Source organism: Cryptomeria japonica, chromosome 8 (assembly GCF_030272615.1).
Source record: "Cryptomeria japonica chromosome 8, Sugi_1.0, whole genome shotgun sequence".
Taxonomy (NCBI): Eukaryota; Viridiplantae; Streptophyta; class Pinopsida; order Cupressales; family Cupressaceae; genus Cryptomeria; species Cryptomeria japonica.
The window spans coordinates 274,435,298-274,454,308 of NC_081412.1; positions in this window are offsets into that span (position 1 = coordinate 274,435,298).

Here is a 19,011-nt window from a genome sequence, read left to right on the forward strand (position 1 = left end):
CGGTAAATTAGTCTGACAGTCAAACCGGTTACCACACATGCAAACCAAAATTCGAATAAAGCATTCACCCACAAAAGCAATACAACCATAACACAGGATATTTGATGTGGAAACCCAACTGGGAAAAACCACAGTGAGATGGAACTCACAAGTCACTATCTGCAGAATAGAAACCAGACCGGTTAAGGTCTTACAATGTTCTTCACCAGAACAGATCCTATTAGGAATCTCAATCTCTATTAGGAGATAAGTCCGATTAAAGACTACCTTGTTAGAGGATTTTAGATTCACATGTGTGAACCACCTTGTTAGAGGATTTTACAAAGGTTTTGAGGCCTACCCGGTTAAGGGCTACAGACTTGTCAAAGATGTGAGTAATCAACAAGTGTTTGATCTATCTAATAGCACAAACTGCTTGGTTAGATCCAGTATTGCTCATAGCTAATGCATTCCAACATTACTTCAGTCTTCTCTCTCTCTCTCACAGTTACAATTTGATCTTCTCAAATAAGATAGTTCTCACAAAAACTCAACTTCCACCTCAAACCCTAGCTCAACATTAACTCTTTCAGCAACAACTTAAAACCCTAGACATGATGTCCTTTTAAAGGAATCTGATTTCATGTCGGTCCAATAGGATTACATTACAATTTCCTAGGTTCAATGAATCTAGACATACTTAGTAACACGACACAAGAATCACTGTCAATGTGTCGGCATCGTCAAACAATTGGTGGATTGGTAACTCATCACAAAATGTTGGTTGGTAACTCATCACAGAGTATTACCGGTTCATACAAAATACCGGTTGCCAGTTTGTGAAAAATGAATACTGGTAAGAATGTGTTGTGCCACTTTGCTCCCTCGTACCACTTGTGATCTATGAACCGCTTGGGGTTGACATGCCGCTTCAAACCGGGAAACACATTTTGCAAAATCACTAGTCTAGAGCCTAGTATACAACATACCGGTTGCAACAAATACCGGTTGAGCACAAGCTCATACATATAAAGGGGATCTCAATACAAGTGTGTGTCCATCAATGACAATCACAACATAATCGTAAAAAATGCCAACAATCTCCCCCTTTGGCATTGATGGCAACACTTAGGAAAGTAAAATTTTGACATCTAAGTGTTTTACAACAAGAACTGGCCATTAACAAAATTGCTCCCCCTAAGCATATACACTATCCCTTAATCAACAGAGTGTATAGTAATTTTGCATTCAGAGCATAATCATCAGAGCATATAACATATAGCACAACATATATCAAGATTTCAAAACAGATACTTCTCCCTTTGTTATACTTCTCCCCAGATATATCAAAATTTCAAAATTTTAAAACCAAAAACCAGATATACTTCTCCCCCTTTGCCAACAAGGACAAAGTACCGTTGAAAAACCTATTTCCATATATATATATATATAAGAGTTTATGACAATAATGAATGATACTTGTCAAAAACTGCTTTATAGTCCTGCAAAAATTGTTTCATGGAAAGGGACCAGGACTCAAGTAGGGAGGTTGCCACTTCCTTCTCTGTCTGCATCTGTGATACCTATTCCTCCATGGCATCTATTGTGCTCAGTTCTTGGTGACTGTCAGGGCATCCAGGTTCAGATAACACTTCTGAAGAATTTGCAGTCATGGAAGTAATACCAGTTGAAGCTCCTGCAAATCCCTATACCTTGTGCTGATCTCTTGCTCTATCTTGGCTGACTGGATCTGGAATCGGTGAACGGTTTGCCCATATACTGCAAAGGAGTTGTAAGGAGTCTTGAATGTGCCCAAGTAGGACTGTAAGTCCACTTGAAGCTGTTGCTTCTTGGCTAGCACATCATCACAGAATAGATGAGGTTGACAGATTTTGCTGAGTAGCAAGTTTCCCTCATCCAAGGCATTCCTTATGTCCTTTTGATCCTTTGGCAGTTGAGTCCTAAGCTCATTCAATTTCTTCACTAGAGCAACATTAAGAGCCTTTTGGTGCTCTTTCTTTACATTGGCCTCTGCTGCTTCTTCTAGACTCTATACCTGATCATCCACTACAGTACACAGAAGTTTGAGTTGTGCTAGTGATGAATCAGTGTTAGAAAGATTAGTACCGGGGATTAAACTGGTAAGTGTGTCTACAACCGCCTGAATAATATTTTGTTCTCTTTTCCTTCGAATGCCTTCAAGGTGCTCTTGGGCAACCTTGATGCTCTTCATAAGCTCAGACTCACTTGCAGATTGGAGATCAATGGGGCTCGAGATAGCAGCTGGTTTGGCTTGGCTACCAGTTGCCTTAGGAGTTTCTATCTATGTGGTCTTCATTGCTTCAATGGTCTTGTCTGCTTCTTCCTTCTTTTTCTTCTCCTTCTCTTCCTTTTCTTTCTCCTCTCTCTGTTTCTTCTCTTCCTCTTCCATCTTCTTCTTGTCTTCTTCTTCTTTCTGCTTCTGCTCTGCTTCTACCTTCTTCTTTTGTTCCTCGTCTTCCTTCTTCTTCTTCTCCTCTGCTTCCTTCTTCTTCTATTCTTCCTCTTCCTTCTTCTTCTTCTCCTGTACTTCCTTCTTCTTCTTCTCTTCCTCTTCCTTCTTTTTCTTCCCCTCTTCTTCCTTCTTTCTCTTTTCTTCCTTATCTTCTTCTTATTTCTTTTTCCTGTCATCTTCTTGCTTCTTCTTTTCTTCATCTTTCCATTTCTCCTCTTCCTCTTTTCTCTTCTCTTCCTCTTTCCTCTGTTTCTCATCTTCATCCTTCTTCCTTTTCTCTTCCTATTCTTTTGCCGCTTGCTGTGTGTCCACAACTTGTTCACCACCCTGATCAACCTATTGCCCCTGTTCAGTTCCCTCAGAAGGTATGTCCTGAGTGACATCTTCTACATCTAGGGCATCGACATCTATGGTGTCGATTGGTTCTTCCACTAGGTTTCCTTCCTCATCAAAAACCTCATCCAGTTTGGAAATAACTGGTTCCTTTTCCGCTTGGAGGTTGGCCATTCGTGCTTTGTGAGAGCTGATAGCATGGGCCATGTGCTGATGTGTATCTTTTTCTACATCATCAACTCTCCCCTCCAACAACCAGAGTCTTCTTCTCCTTGTGAAGAAGAGACCTTTATTTTGATCCAGGGCATCAAACAATTCTGAATTTGAGAGTTCGGGGAAGTACTGTGCAAAAACTTTCTCCCTAATCTCTTGTTCCTTTTCAATGGCAATGCGCCATTTATTATCCAATGCTTTAAATAATGAATTCGGTGTCTGAGATTTAATCTCTGATGGTGACCAGTCATTTTTACATAAATAAAGAATGATTTCTTGCAGTACTTCATCTTTTTCCTCACTATTGAATTCATCATAATAATCTATTAAATCATGAAGTAACTTTCTCCTAATATTCTTTACTATTCTTTGACAATGTGTCAAAGGTTTGTAAGAGGAGATATCTATATTTACCGGTGCGGATGCTGCCGGTTCATTCTTCTTCATCTTCTTGGTTTGTCTAGCCTTCTTTGGCTGTTCATCAGACTTGGTTTCTTCAGAGTCCGGTTCATTTGCCTTAGTCTTCCTCTTTCTTTCGAAGACTTTTGCTGGTGTTACCTCCGGTTTCTTCTTTTTCGGTGACCACTTGGTCACACTTGGAGTCGCAGTGGTAGCTGGTGCCGATGCTGCAGGCACTGCCTTAGCTTTCTTAGCTGGCGGTTCTTTTCCCTTCTTCACTGATGGTTCTTCAACCGGTGCGATCCTCTCCAAGTAGGTTCTGGTCTTCTTAGCCTTTGGATCAAGAGGTGAGGCAATAAGGGTTGAAGCATACCCTTCCAGCATGTCAAACATGACCTCATAGCCCATAGGCTCCACTTCCTCCATTCTAGGCTCAACAGCCTCCATTAGACATTTGTCCACTTGAATAGTGAAACAGATGTCATCTTCATATTTCTTTACTATGTCACCTAAGATTCTTACCCTTTGACTCATGTTTCTTCTGAACTCATCAAAGTATTTCTTCAGTACCTCAGGGTAGCCGAGTCCAATGGCTTGCACGCTTTCCTTTATCTGCTTGGTTACCGGTTGGTCAAGTGACCACTGAACATCTCCTACACCCAGAAAGTAGCCTTTGAAATAAAAGAACAACCCTACGAGTAGTTGTCCAAACTTAAACCTCAGTGAGTTGTCCTGCTTGATTTCCTTGAGATTTAGTAGGAGTTGCCTCTGCATGCCGGTGCATAAGTCAAAAGATGCATCCTCTTTTATCATTCAGTAAGTGACATTTACCGCTGCAGCAGATACATAATTAATCTTGTTGGCTGAGAATGTTCTGTATCCAATCACCATGCATGCGTATTTCACCAGATTATCCTTGATAGGATTGACTGTCATGCCCCGTGAATCACTTGTTGAACCGGTGAGCTTGGTCTTTTCTGTTTTTCTCACTTTTCTCAGGGCTAGCACTTCCCCTGTGTTGCAGAAACTAGTGACTGCATGAATTGCCTAAGGCATGATATCATGTGTCCTTTCCAGGTACATCTTGTCACCATGGACTCTGCTCAAGATGATCGTGATGTGATCCTCTGTGAAGTCTTCCAGGAAATATACAACATTGTGGAATTTCTTCTTCTCTATGACACTAAATTTCGATTTGATCCTTTTGTCCTTTTTGCAAAATAGACCTAACTGAGTATGAATGGCTAAAGAACCTAGGTTTTCTATTTTGCAATCAATATAATCTGAAATTCCTTCTTCGACTATGATTCCAGCTGGAACTTGTGATAAAGCATTATACTTGGACTTCCCCTGAATGAAACTTTCTGACTCAATGGATGTACTTGAACTGGTATGAGATGCGGAAGCCATTGAAGAGTATTTCAAGAACACGAAAAAATACCTTTCAAACGCGAATTTAGGGCTTCCTGATTCTGCTTCACTTCGCTCTTCATCGGATGCCAAATCACCGCTTTGAGTTCTCCACTACCGCTTGCAAACTAGATTTGAATCTCTTTCAAGGTTATCCAATTTCTTGAAATCTAAGCTCAAATCACCTTTTCTTCATTATGCACTTGAAAAATTTTCTTCGCCCGAAAACAGATAGTGAGAAATGATTTGAAAATTGCATTTATACATGTCTCTCACCTACCATCATTAATGCTCCTCTATTAGGGCATAAACCCTAATTTGCCTTTTTACCATTTTCGGTCTTCTACCAAGCGATAGGTATAACATACCGGTTAAGGTCTTTTACCGGTGTCAACCGGGGGTTCGAAAGCATTTCGCCATTTGCTCCCCCTAAGCCTTTGAGGCTTAGTTTGGCGGTTCTGATATTTCCACACTAGGTGCAGAAACCGGTTCCTCTTCCGACAATATTGGTTTCTTCTTCCATGTTTTCTTCATGTCTTCTTGAACTTTTTCAACATCTATTTCTCCTTCCTGAGTGACCGGTATATCATCAAATATACTTTTTCTGCTTTTGCAGAATCTTGCGATGTGACCCAGTTTGTTGCAGTGATAGCAAACAAGTCCAGGTGCTCTCCAAGGTCCATTGTACATGTCTCCATTATTCCTTCTGCATGTTGCAGCAGTGTGACCATGACCATGATAGATCATACAACTTTCTCTCCATCCGATTGCCGCTTGATGACCACCGCTTCTTAACTAATGATTGAAGACATTAAACCGGTTATGGTTCTGGTTCATAAAAGGTTCAGGACCAGTTCCTTGGGTTCTCTGAGGATATCTTCCAGTGTTATCCATTACAGAATTGCATTCAAATGCTCTATGCCCAAACTTGTTGCATGCATAACAATGACCATTAAACTTATTGGATCTAGGTACATTGTTGATAAAATAAGGAAAATTATTGTAGGCTTTGCTCCTACATACATTGGCAGTGTGTCCTTCTTTAAGACAGTTAAAGCAAACAGGTTTGAATTTTTTCTTACCTTTTCCTTTGAGTGTCAGTTGCTTCTTTGATGCTTCAACATTTGTTCCTGAGGATTCTCCTTCCTCATGTCCAAAAAAACCAAGACCATTGGTATTCTTTTCCGGTCTAGATGAGTCAATCTTTTTCTCTAGCTTGATTGTACTTTTGCCAAACTTAGCAAGTATTTCCTTTGACTCAAAGAGTTCTTTGGAAATAGCAGTGTTTGTCTCCATAAGACTTGAATTTTCAGAGATGGCAATGTTCAGTTCTCCTTTTATGTCTTCTTTTTCCATTCTGCTCTCATGAAGGTGAGCAGTTAGTGCACTAATCTCATGTTTCAACTTGGAGATCTCATGATCTCTATCTTTTACCAGATCTTCCACTTTTCTCCAGTTCTCAAGCTCTTGACTAAACTGAATAGTCAGTCCTTCCAACTCCTTTCTCAGATTGGAGTTTGAATCATTCAGCTTATTCACTTCAGCAATCATGGCTTCCATGTTAGCTTCATCTTTAGAACTACTTTCAGATAGTTCCATCAGCCTCTCTGCATGTTCTCTTCTTTTTGCTTGAGATGCCTTGTATTTGACCATAAGATCATCATAGGCTTACTCAGACTTAGTGAGCCATTGAGTAAGTTCCCTCAAGGTGTATTCCCCCATATCTCTTTCCAAGTGGTTAAACTTATAGAAAGGCTAGCTCTGATACCAATTGATGAATACTAAGAGGGGGGGGTGAATTAGTATGCCAAAAACACTTACATAGTCTAAAGATAAACCGATAAAGTAGTCTGGCAGTCAAACTGGTTACCACACATGCAAACCAAAATGCGAATAAAGCATTCACCCACAAAAGAAATACAACCATAACACAAGATATTTGACGTGGAAACCCAACTGGGAAAAACCACGTTGAGATGGAACTCACAAGTCACTATCTGCAGAATAGAAACCAGACCGGTTAAGGTCTTACAATGTTCTTCACCAGAACAGATCCTGTTAGGAATCTCAATCTCTGTTAGGAGATAAGTCCGATTAAAGAATACCTTGTTAGAGGATTTTAGATTCACATGTGTGAACCACCTTGTTAGAGGATTTTACAAAGGCTTTGAGGCCTACCCGGTTAAGGGCTACAGACTTGTCAAAGATGTGAGTAATCGACAAGTGTTTGATCTATCTAATAGCACAAATTGCTTGGTTAGATCCAGTATTGCTCACAGCTAATGCATTCTAGCATTACTTCAGTCTTCTCTCTCTCTCTCTCATAGTTACAACTCGATCTTCTCAAATAAGATCATTCTCACAACAACTCAACTTCCACGTCAAACCCTAGCTCAACATTTACCCTTTCAACAACAACTTAAAACCCTAGACATGATGTCCTTTTAAAGGAATCTGATTTCATGTCGGTCCAATAGGATTACATTACAATTTCCTAGGTTCAATGAATCTAGACATACTTAGTAACATGACACAAGAATCACCATCAATGTGTCGGCACCGTTAGACAATCGGTGGATTGGTAACTCATCACAAAATGCCGGTTGGTAACTCATCACAGAGTATTACCGGTTCATACAAAATATCGGTTGCCGATTTATCACAAATGAAGACTGGTAAGAATGTGTTATGCTGCTTTGCTCCCTTGTACCGCTTGTGATCTGTGAACCGCTTGGGGTTGACATGTCGCTTCAGACCGGGAAACACATTCTGCAAAATCATTAGTCTAGAGACTAGTATACAACATACCGGTTGCAACAAATACCGGTTGAGCACAAGCTCATACATATAAAGGGGATCTCAATACAAGTGTGTGTCCATCAATGACAATCACAATATAATCATCAAAAATGCCAACACAACTAGTTTTATAGGAGGAGGTTTGATAACATTTCTTTGCAACAACTGAGACATAATCCTATGTAAAGATTTGTTCAAAGGAGTAAATTGTCTTTCTCTTTTGAAAAATTTAGAAGTAGAAGGCACACCTATTGTAGCATTCACATTGTTGTTGTTGGCTGTATCATTGAGCTTGATGAAGCTTTTTGTTTGTTTGAACTTTGCAAATGGTTGTTGAACACTCTCCCCCTTATCACTCGGAGCCATAGGAGTGCATTGCTCCATTTGACTCACAACCAGTTGATAATTGTGGAGTGTTGCGCATAACTACGGAAATAAAGTAAACTTAGACAAAAGAAGCTTTTCCTTGATATCTTTTTGTAAATTAGAAATGAAAATTCTTTGAATATCATTATCAGGTACAAGAAAAGAAATTTGACCACACAAATTCTTATATCTATTAATGAAATCAATCACTTTTTTTTAACACCTTGTTTACAATGCATTAAATCAGTCAAAGTGATTTTAAGACCAATGTTGTTTCGAAATTGTTGGATGAAAGCATTTGCTAGTTGTTGAAAAGAAGTGATAGAATAAGAAGGCAAAGAGAAATACCATTGTAAAGCCTTATCTCTTAGTGTTCTTGTAAAAAAATTCGCAAGCAATCTTTGATCATAAGAAAAATCGGTACACAAGGTTTGGAATGTTTTGACATGATTAAGAGGATCACCTTTTCCATTATAGAGTTCTAATTGAGGGACCTCAACATATTTAGGTGGCATGACTTTAAAAATATCAAGAGAAAGTGGGCTCGCAACATCAAAGGTGGGCACACTAAACTTGGATTAACTCATAGAAGAAAATTTGTTGTTGTAAGGAAGATATAGTTTGAGCAAGATTGTTAATTGTCGATTCAGTAGAATAATTGATGTTAGACATAGTTGATTGAGAAGGTGGTGTGATGTAATTGAAAGAAGGCATGGAATAAGAATAAGGTGGTGGGACATTATGATAAGTAGGCATAGGTGATGATTGGGTAGGAAAAGGGACACTTAAAGGAGGAACAAAGTTGTTGAAGGAATTGCCCCGTTGTGTCACATTGATTGGTTGAGGGATAATAGGAACACTTATTGAAGACATAGGTAAAGATGGAGAACTTAATGAAGAATATTGATTGCCCCCATGAATAATTGTTGTAGGGATGGCATTTTGAGTTGAAGTAGCCATGATGTTGGAGGTAAAACTAGGAATACTAGTCATAAGAGTAGTCAAAGGAATAGAAGGATTGGCTTGTGTTGAAGGTTGTGAATAACCTAGGGTTTTGACACAACTCTTGATAGGAATGACATTAGAAATGACAATATGTGCAATGCCACACAATATATCAATTCCATTCTTATCACTTTGAATCATGCTCTTAAGGCCTTGAATTAATAGAAGAGCTTCACTATTAGGGTATTCTTGGGACATCCATTGTTGAAAGTTATCAAATTGATTGTCCAATTTGGAAAGTTGATCTATAGAGACTCTAGTTAAAGTTTCTTCTTAATCATGGGATTCATCAATGGGGTAAATAGCCATGTGATTAGGATGGGAAGAATTAGCATGATCTTCATTAAAGAAGTCACCCAAATTAGGCTCCATCTCCTTGGTAATTAAACCTTGGGAGGCCTTAATTCTAATGCTTTGTCTAACTAATAGTGGTAAAACTCATTTACTAGAGGGAAAATTTGAATTTTGAATTTTGAATTATAGGAACAAAGCTTACAAAATTGAGTAATGCAAAATTTAAGAAAATAATGATTAAACAATTTGAACTTTGTTGGAGAAAGAAATAGACACAATTTCTAAAGATAATAAATGAAAGTAAATTGGATTTTTAAAATTAGGGCCAAGGGGATACCACTTAATTTTAAAATTAATAGAATTTTTAAAATTGGGGTAGACTATAATTAACCTCTTAATTTAAAATTTTTTCTTGAAATTTGAAATGTTGAATTTTGGAGGTATTTTCAATTCTAGAGGGATAAAAAATTGACAAAATCAACCAATCTTCTAGATTTAGGCTATTAAATATAGTCATAATAGTCTCCCAAAATTTTGGAAAAAAGCCAAGGACCATGACGGGAATGCACATGGTCCAACCAATTTTTTTCAAAAATTTCAAGGATGAATATTACGTTGATTTCAAAGCTAACCCCCAAAAATTGGCAAATTTTACGATTTCTAGATGGGCTAAATTAAGGTTCAAATGTAAAAAAAGGATCCTATTAGGGTTTTGAAGAAAAAGGAATTGAATTGCAAATTTGAAAAAAATATCAAACCTAATGGATAGGGACACCTTGGAAAATGTTTAGAAATTTGAATTTGAATGAAATTGATTGAATTTATATTGTGTAAGTACACATATTTCATAACCTCCTTCTATATTCTCTCCAACACTCCCTACATCTTAGGAAGGACTTGAGTCCACTTGTCCTATCATGCCTAAATATTCTCCAGCCATCCCTAGATTCCCTCAGCCAGCAACCCAAACAAGGTGAGATGAGTGACACTTGTCTTCTCCTTCCCCCTTTCTCTCAACCTTCACCTTTGCTCACAACCATCCAAATCTACAGATTTGATCATGACTGTTGATCTGAGCCACATCATCTCATCCTCTCAAGTTCTATAAAATCAAGAGCTTCAATTGAGAGAGAGTAAGACTTCAAGTGAATTTGCAAGCCAATCATTTGTGAAACTTATGCAACCGTGACTTTTTTACTTGAAGCAAATAGCATAATCATATAGAAAAATCATTTAGCATAGTCATTTAGCATTGCATATCATAGCATTTGTGAACTATCAGTTATCGGTCCATTCTTCATATGTCATCTCGGAAGCTATCAGTGCTTGTTTAAGAGCACACCATCTATAACCAGGAACAATGGAGTTAGGACACACTGAGACATAAATCATGAAGGTAATAATAGTATTTTTATTTTATATGTATTTCATGTAGTTTCATTGGTTGAGTTTGGATTTCCTGTAGCATTTCCTTTGTATTTTATGAAACTAACTTGTTGTAGGTAGCATTCTGAGGATGAAATTCAAGTTGACACATTTTGGCACCCACTGTGGGTCTCATGGACCTCGCATATACCTTTAAAAATATCACAAAAGTAGAATTAACGCAATTGTAATGCAGATTCACACATGTGTGAATTCTAACAACACTTTTGTTCGACAGGTTAGCACATTTGCATCATAGGTTAGCGCATTTGCATCACAGGTTAACACATATGTCATGTAGGTTAGCACTTTTGTCTAAAAATCTACGCATTTACATCACAGTTTAGTGCTTTTGTAATGCAGGTTAACGCATTTGACAGATGGTTTAGCGCATTTGATAGATGGTTTATCACATTTGACAATTGTTTTAGCGCATATGTTCTCTAAGATAACACATTTGAAATAGAGTGCAAAATTTGTAATCAAATCTTGAAATTAGGCTTGTGGAAGGACAATATATGTTGTTTGGATGTTTGAGAGGGGTTTCAGAGATCTAGGAGTTATAATGCAAAATCTAGTTTTTGGAAGATCCTCAAAATTTCAGACTTAGCTAAATTTCAGGGCATTTAAGAATCAGGAGTGAAAAATTTGTAACCAAGATTTGAAATTAGGCTTGTGGAAGCCCACGTAAGGTTTTTGATTTTCACTAACATTTTTTTTATTGTAGGTTTCTAACAGTTTCTTGCAGATTTGGAGGAGTTAAGTTAGGATTTAGTGATTTTTTTTCTAGGTTTTTCAAAGTTGGTTAAAAAGAACTCATATTTCCTTTTGTGTAAAAAGAACTTCATTTTTTAATTTGGTGTTCTAAAACGTACCTCAATTGTTTTTGGGCTCTAAAAATAATCACATTTGCAAGGTAAAAAGAACAACAAATCAAACATTTACTTTCTCGCAAATTTGGGATTTACACCTCAAATTTTGGGCTCTAAAAAGAACAACAATCTTTCATTTTATTGCAAAGGTAAAAAGAACAATCAATCTTTTTTTTTTCAAGTAAAAAAGAACAATCAACTTTTCCATTCTTACAAAGCAAGCCATTTTTTTGCAACAATTTTTATTTTGTTGACCAGGATTTTCGATTCCTAGTTTAGAAAATCATTTGCTATGTGGGGCTAAAATAAACACCATGCTTTTTGGAGCAACATCTCCAAATAGGACTTAGCCAACAATTGCTTTGAAAAGGTTAAAAAGAACTTTGATTGCTTTGTCTTAAGTGGTAGGTATATGCTCTCCCCTTAATTGGGTGACCAAAAAAGCCAAACCCACTCTTTTATGCTTTCTTTACTTTCAAGCATTAAATCCTTTAGAGTGCCTACCTTCCCGAAGCCTCAAAAGGGCTAGTGTGAAGGGTACGACCCAAGTGGGCAATGAATTTATCGCGAAGTTTACCAACACACTATAATCAAATGTGGAGGCTGATGAAAATCCCCTCCAACGGAAGTGTGTATTTGATAGCCTTCCCCTAGTATCCTTGTGATGCAAAAAGCCTTGTTCTAAAGGTTGGGAAGCCTCTTAATTGACTTTATCATTTGTCATGCCGAATGGAATCCTTACTACGAACCATAGAAGTAGAAGCTTTGAACTGAGTTAGTTGCCATACATTGGCAATATCATAGTGCAAGGGTGGGGAAGAATCCACCCCCAAGATTACTCACCATATATCTCCCAAGATAAGTACCCAACTATGAAGCAATTCACTTTGGGTTAATTTCTGGCAAAAGGCAAAAAAACGGGTGCCCTCGAGGGGGTGACAAGGCTGTTTGAGCTGACAGAGTATCAAGACTAGTTGGCTATGATATTGTTGTTGACCTTTGAATAAAGTGTCTATCTGATGTGTCTTTTATTGTAAATCAAACCAGTGAAAATATTGGGGATTTGAAAATATCCTCACAAAAACATACACTCAATGTTTAGCATAGGGATGATCATTGTTTTCATGTGTGCTATGTCTTCTTGTTATGAAAATAAAAATATCTTGCAAATCAACCAATACAACAATCAATTCAAAACAAAAAGCAAAGAGCAACCTTAGAGAGAAAATAATTTCGAAATCCAACAAAGCACTTTTTTGAGGTGTTTATCAACTTTTTAAACTATCTTTAGGCAAGAATTTCATCCAACAAGATTAGAGGAGTATCAAACAAAGTGATCAAGAGTTTATCATCCAACTATCTCAACAATAAAAATACCTAGCTAGGTATTCAAGTTAGTCAAATCAAGTTTCCATATCAAGAGACTTTATCCATATCATTTGACATGCTTTGTCATAGGGGCCTATCGAACAAACCCTCTATTCGACTTAGTGAGCTTGAGTATCTAAAATGAAGTATCCATGAATTCAACAACATCAACCTATCTAAACTGAAACTTTGATCACTCATGTGATCATCCCTTGTCGCTTGAAAAAGAAGAAGCTTATTCAAAGGAAATGAGTCCTAGCCTAAATCAAGATCAAGATATCATGGCTCTCCAATCTAATCCCATTTTTGATCAAGATCCTACCTATCAAGAATCTTATGATGATCCCCTAAAATTATGGTATTCCATCTACGATGATCCCCTTTTATATGAAGAGTAGAGTCTCATTCAACATCCACCTCCTAAGAAAGAGCATGGTATCCCTTCCATCTCCTTCACTAATCTAATTCAAAATCAACTGAAAAACACAAACTCAAATGATCCTACTCCAAGTCAAGATCAAGATCAAGAAAACTCTTCATCCTCCAAATCCATTTTAGTTCCTTTCGTTCCAAAGTCAAACTCTTCATCCTCCAAATCCATTTTAGGTCCTTTCATTCCAAATTCAAACTCTTCATCCTCCAAATCCATTTTATGTCCTTTCATTCCAAAGTCAATCTCTTTATCCTCCAAATCCATTTTAGGTCCTTTCATTCGAAATTCAAACTCTTCATCCTCCAAATCCAATTTAGGTCCTTTTGTTCCAAAGTCAAACTCTTCATCCTCCAAATCCATTTTAGGTCCTTTCATTCCAAAGTCAATCTCTTTATCCTCCAAATCCATTATAGGTCCTCTTGTTCGAAATTCAAACTCTTCATCCTCCAAATCCATTTTAGGTCCTTTCATTCCAAAGTCAAACTCTCTATCCCTTCCATCCATCTTGGGTCCTTACTTCCAGTGAAAATTTTAGTGGCTAATATTCGCAAATTGGCTATTTTTTGAAATTTGGGAATCAAGATTTGGCTAATAAGTTTAGCTTTTGAGGTGACTCAAATCGCCACATTTTTATAAATTTATATTTTAGTGTTATTCAAATCGCCACATAATTTATTTTTTTAGCTTTTTTGAACTAAAAGATTTGCCACAATATTCTATACGTGATTGGATAATATTCGCCAACATTTTATAGTTTATTGTACAAATCTAAATTAATTTGCCAATAATATATTATAATTATTAGTGACTTTAAGGTTATATCAACAATCTATAGTTGTCACAATTGATTTAAAATATAGTCTAATGAACTTCATTATATTCTATGAGGTAAATTGTAGCTACAAGTTGAAATGGTCTCAATGATAATCAAATGTCTAAAAGCAATTTTGTGCCCCATGAGTATTACAAATCATTCATATATTTTATCTCACAAAATACAAAGAGAGTTATTATATTATTTTTAGTTAATGATAGGAACTAAATCAGGTAGATTCTACCTTGTAAACTCATTAATGATTTTCACCTTCAAGCCTTTACTTTTCTATAAAAAACTATTTTTTTAAATGAAAGGATTTGCAATAGTAATTAATGCATACTCTTATTATTTTCCAAGATTTGCCAATATTTTCTATAAAAAAAAAATGATATAAAAAAATTCGCCAATAAAATTAATATTTTTCTTTTAAAAAAGGAAAGATTCACCAATTAAAAAAATAATTATTTAAAAAAAAAATTAAATATTCATCAAGATATTATACATTTTTTTGAGAGGGGGTTTCTTAAAGTTATCACTGCTTACTTCCCTCCATCCACCATTCCATCATTTGAAATGATCCATAAGAAAGATCAACAAAGGCACGCACCTTAGAAATTCTTTCAAACAACTATCTAAACAACTTTTCAAAACTATTCTTCCATCATTTTCTTTATCTATTTTGGGTTCTTATGTCCCAAAATTCAATTTTCTTCCATATCTTTATTACTTCTTAAGTTGTGTACCAACACTCATCTTGAATCCATTTCCATCTATCCTCGCACAAATCTTCAAACATTCTATCTATTATCCAACACATCTTTTCTATCCTTCTATCCCTTTCATTCAATCCTTTGCATAAATTCATCATCTGTGAAATCGGCATTTGTGTCATTTTTTCACATGCTTGCCCATGCTCGAATCTCATGTCCAGTAGTTTTGCTAGATATCTATTCATGATACACTTCAAAATCTGAGGTTATTCCTCTTCAACATTATCTTTTGGTTGGGATACACACTCAATCCAGAAAAGAACCACTTATCGTATCTTGGTACTGACATCTTTTGATTACTACATCTCATACACTTAATCAATTGCTCTAAATTATTGTGATCTCTTAGTCGAAGACATGGCTAGTGAAAAATCTAAAATCTTACTTCAGCGCCACTGTAATTATCAGACCCATGTAGGTTTCATTACTTACAAGCCAATGCAATCAAAATATGAAAAGAAAAAGACAATATCAAAAGATCCAAAGCATGATCAGGAAAAGAAATATCCAAAATAAAAGAAAAAAAAATGAAATATCAAAAGCCTGGCTATGGGAATATGTGAGTAACTCCATCAAGGCTATGGATGCCTGGCTGGCAATGGAGAAATATTTGTGATATTACAACGATAACCTCATTGCAGCTATGGATTCTTTCTGGCAGCGAGGCTCTATCCAGGATGCTTTTGAAGTCAGGGTAACTCATGTAGCTAGCCACGTTGGATTCTGAAGATTACAATGATCATATTAGCCAGAATGAACCCAATTACACACACATGGGTAATCAAAGACTAAGTACCTTGATCTAGTTTGGGATTCTTCTTCCCTTTTGAGTCTATTTCCTAGTTGCTAGATATGTTTGGTTGAATTTATCAAAGGTTCTAAGTGTGGGTTGGGTCGCTATCTTTGAAAAGTTCAGGAACACTTATTCAAGTGGTGCTAAATATTATGCCAATCTTACATATCATCTCTTTACAAATGGAGACATCTATACTTGGGGTCAAAGTTTCATCTACTCTATTCTTCATACCACATCTCCCATTATCCTTCCTCCAATATCCATTACCCTATCTAAATTCATCTAGTGCTATCTACGATCTTGCTTCATGCTAATCTATACCATCTATCCTAACTATTTTTTTGTTCCATCATCTATCACTATCTATGATCTTGTTTCTCCTATCCATATCCTATCTCCATCCAAATCCCCTTTTCCATCCTTGATTTTGATCAAAACTAAGGACAAAAACATGATTTTAAGAATCTCTTGATGTGTCTCCTCATATGCTACTTTTGTCTTTCTCTTATCTATTTTTACCTAAATGGTTCAGTCATATATTCATCCATTCCTTGTCTTGCTATACATTAGGGAAACCAAATACATCTTTTTTCTAATCCAAAAAATTCAAAAAATAAAGTCTCAAAAACTAAAAAAAATAAAATCAAAAGAACAAAATTGAAAATCAAAGCATGAGCACATGGCCCATCCATCAAATCAACAACAGGAAAACTATCAAAGTCTGCAATCAAACTGATCACATGTCTTGTTAATAAATTCATCACTCAAAATCTATCAACATCATGTCTTATATAGGGATAGGTACACTCGAAACCAGACAGATCGGTCTTATACGGGGTACTCACTCTTTGAAACCAGACATTCTTATCAATCATCAAACAAATCAAAACAATGACATAGATCAGTATGACTGCTGGATTTTGTTATGGGTAGTCTTATCTTTATCAATTGATGGCAAGACATGTTTCATCTCTCAAAAAAAAAGAAGTAGAAAATCCTTAAAAAGCATAAAACAGTTAAAAGAAGAAAAAAGAAGAAAAAGCGAGAGAAAAATGCAATAAATTTAGATGGTGAAAACCTGGTAAACAGGCGCTATCTACAAAGTAAGCTCCTCCATCTATGAGATCGCTTTGCGCACCTATCCACTCCATCCTATCACATCTATCACCTCCATTTATCCTAGCTTATCCATTCCATCTTTCACATCCATTGCTTTGAACTATTAGTAGGAAATATGCAGCTTACCAACAATTATCAATCTTTGACACACTTGTCATAGTCATTGTCTTAGATTTTATTAGAATCAATCAATTTGCATTTGCATCCCACCATGGTTTGGATCTTGATCAGTTCATGTTTTATTTCCACTGGAGGCAAAATCCTAATTCCTTTTGCTAAGGTGATCTTTTGAATATTTGAAAATCCAAAACATTCGAAAAACTTAGAAAAACCAAAAACACCTAGGGTTTTGAAACAAATAACAAGCAACAAAGCAATAAAAATTAAGGCATTTCATTAACAACTGAATCGTGAAACTCAGAAACCAACAAATCAACCAGCAAGTAATAAAGGATTATTAAAGATCATTCATCAAGATGATTATATCAGTTAATGACCATAAGAACATGTGAATGACATACAAGATTCAATGTTTATATCTTGATTTTATTGCTAATCATGTATTCTATGTGAGTCAAGGATGTCCATGACTAGAGAAGCTATGATGGGGCATGATTATTTTTCTTTGATTGCTATCTGTGGTTTATCTCTTACTATGGTATATACTTGTCACAGGATATGATTGGCAAAAGATCAAGGAGGATGTTCCAAGTCATGCATGAAAGGAGATAATCCTTGTTTGTTCTGCAAGCAATACTCAGGTCAACTTGACTCATTATATCAAGTTGCTTCTATTAACTTGCTATATCAAAATCCATGTAAGAAATACTCAGGTCATCTTGAATCTTTATGTCAAGTTGCTTGTATTTTCTTACAACATTTTAAAGCTCAATGATGAAATCAAGCACTGTTACAAGATAACATATGAAGAATGGCAGTATCATGTTTAGTTAGATCATTTTAGATTAGCTCATTATTCAGTTGCATTATAAGCACATCATTTCATTAAGAGATAAACGGTCATAAATTAAGATTGAGTATGATTGGACACACAAAAACAACTTGCATTTGATCATCATAGGTGCATTCATCTTTAGAATCATTTCAAATCATTTAGTTGCATTTAAAAAATTGCATTAATTTGCATTCAATTAAGTGCATTTCATTAATCATGTAGTGTATCATCATTATTATTTGCATTATCATTTTATTTCATTTAGTTGCATCTTTGCACTAAGATTCATAATCATATTATGCATAAACATTAAAGAAATCAATCATTGCATTTGCATTTTCACATTATTTTCAATTGCATCAAAAATTAAAAACATTTGAATAACACATTGCATAATCATTCATTTTCATTTCCATATGGATCATTGCATCATTTAAGATAGTAATCATTTTCAGTTGCATCCAAGGTCATGAAAATAAAAAATCATAAAAACATTTATCATTGCATCATGTAGATCATTATCATAAGGAAAGGAAAGACAATCATCATCATATCATCATCCATCTAATCACTACATCCATCTAATCAATGCATATAGATCATCATAAAATAGAGTAACATGCATAATAAAGATCATCATCATATAGAGTCCATGTTTGCATATAAATCATCATAAAATAATAAAATTCTGAGTATACAATGATATCAGATCAAAAGTACAAGTGCCTCCAAATCAAGTCACGACTGTCCTGTACCACTACCACCTGACTCTGTCCATCGCTATGGCTATGGGTGAGAAGATCCTCCAGATTCCTATCTCCCATGATCACCACTCCTCTGAGGAGGTCCCATGACTCCACCACTGTTAGTATCCATCAACACGGTGGTATGATAACTACCTTCTCTTTGGCTCTCTGCGACTACCTCCTCATATAGTCATCGCCAATGGGAAGTCTCCTTCTCGGCCCGAACTAGTGCTCTAACAATGTCAATTGAGAGAGTACCCGATCCAACCTGCGGAATATGATGAAGAAGGCCCTGAGTATCTTGCTATCTCCTAACAGCTGTATCCCTCTTAGCCATGAAAGTCTATACCTATGCTCAAAGCTAATTAACCTATGCTAAAAGTTGATTAATTTGTGCTCTAAGACTATCAATGGTCTC